Source organism: Pinus tabuliformis, chromosome 3_1, assembly GCF_031772625.1.
Source record: "Pinus tabuliformis cultivar Carrire ecotype Pingquan chromosome 3_1, CPIR1, whole genome shotgun sequence".
Taxonomy (NCBI): Eukaryota; Viridiplantae; Streptophyta; class Pinopsida; order Pinales; family Pinaceae; genus Pinus; species Pinus tabuliformis.
In genome coordinates this window covers 411,039,044-411,041,253 of record NC_142301.1, presented here as the reverse complement: position 1 = coordinate 411,041,253, position 2,210 = coordinate 411,039,044, and positions in this window count along the sequence as shown.

The following is a 2,210-nucleotide window of genomic DNA, read 5'->3' as shown; positions in this document are numbered from 1 at the left end:
AAGCTTTCCTAAAGGAATTTGATCACTTTTGTCTTGAGAAGGCTCACCTTGAAGCATTTGAGTCTTGCTACTTGTATTCTATTGCTTCTTTCCTTTATTCAGTTGCTTTGTAGGCGATGGTTCTTGTGGAATTTCCTTCTGTAAGGGAGCTGCAACTTGCTACTCACCTTCATTTTCTTGACTTCTAGATCTTTTCCTTGATCTCAAGTCATATTTCTTATGTAATTCTACCTGCATAAAATCAAAAAACTATTTCTAATACTCATCAATTTCATTCTCATCATAAATGGCATCTATTTCAGGATATTCATATTCTTCCCTCTCAACACCTAGCTCATCTTCATCTACTGCATACAATGTGGAAATCTGATCATCATGATTCCCAGAATGCTCTCGTATTTCATCAGGATCTGCTTCTATATACAGTGGTTCTTGGATCTGATCTTGATCTTTTCTCTCCTTCTGCAAAATTTGTAGAGGTTGTCTTCTATATTGAGGATTAAAATTTCTGTTCTATTGTGCTTTCCTATGAGAATTCTTAATTTCCAACACTAATTTAAACAATTTATTTGACAAAGTTTTAATTACATTACTCATATCCTCCAATGTTTGACTTTGAGAGGATTCCACTTTATCCTTTCCCTTATCTTGGATAGGTTGTGTCTCTGGTGCTTTACCTGCAGCCACCAGATTTGCTTCTATCCCTAAGGGATTAATTTGGATCTAATCAAAGGTTGTGGATCTTCTCTCCCTCAATGTAAATCCAAAATCTGAGTCAAAAGCCCCTGCAAAAGTTATTTTTGCACCACCAAGAGGGGGATTAATCTCCAGTGGAAGACTATTGTACAATTTATTGAACCTTCTGATGGATCCAACAACACTTTCATTAGATTTCTTCTTAATAGCATTGAACTCTGTGAGTGAATATCCATGGTCTCTTTCCTCTCCCCATCTCGGGATGAATAGGCGCTCCATCTCTTCCCATATAGGAATAGAGTTATTAGGAATCCCTTTAAACCATTTTCTTGCTTCTCCATCCAAGGATTGCACAAAAAGTCTTAGAACGACATCCAAGTGTTGAATGTTTAAATTTTCTACAAAATTACAAAATATTGCCACATGATTCTCTGCTATTTGTTCATCCTCCCATGTGAAACAAGGAAGAATCTTCAAGTATTCTTGAGGCATTTGATTCAACTATTGTGGTAATTGAATAGATGCATACATATTCATCAAGAATGCATGTTCTGCCATGTTTTCTCTTGAACTTACTAAACGTTGATTACCAACAGATGTGGAACTTGATTGAGGAGTAAATGGAGTGTGCAGAGGTGGTAATGTTGTTATAGGTTTAGGTTGAATGGCTTTAGCAGATACTAAAAAAGAAACAGACTCTGAAGATTGTTCTTGACAGTTGGGTTCTTGAAATGAATTGGATGTAGAAAGTGACTCTCGGTCAAATAAAGATGAATGTAAAAGATGTGATGAATTGCTGTCTGGTGCAGACAATGTAGGACTTGGTGTAAGTGGAGTTTTAGGCCTTCCAACCCTCTTGGAAACTAGCCTCTCAGGATCTAAAAGGGCTGAACTTTTTGCTGTGAGGTATTTGACCTTGTATGGGGTCTCTTTGGAGCCAAAGTTATTGCCTTTGTCAAAACAACTAAATATTTCCTCCTCCTTGAACAACCAAAGGAAAATATTGAAAACCCAGGGAAAAGTGATTTTGTCTTCTCTCCATGGCAATAACGCAAATTAATGTTGTCCCTTAAGAAACCAATTTCTTGGTTGTGTAGAAATTGTGCTTAAGACATTAGTTTTTATAATTATTGTCATTTGTTTGTCACTTAATTGTATGTTGTATTCTCAAATGAAGCACCTGAAAGACTTGGTTTTCAACCCTTACTACTTAGGTGACATGAAAATCTTGGAATTCTATTTGATTGCTGAATATAAATGATGAATAAAGAAAGCTTGAAGAAGTCAGAGACAATATGCTGTTTTACACAGAGTCTACTATCTGTGACACTTGGAAAAGGTAAAGATAATATGTTGTCTTACACAGAGACTACTATCTATAACTTAGAAGAATTGCAGAGGTAGGAACTTCAAGTATAGGAGCACTCTTTTAAGGGATTTTAACTTCATTTACATAAGCAAATAAATACCTGCAACTTCATTACCATACTTAAAGGAAGAAAACATTTGATGAC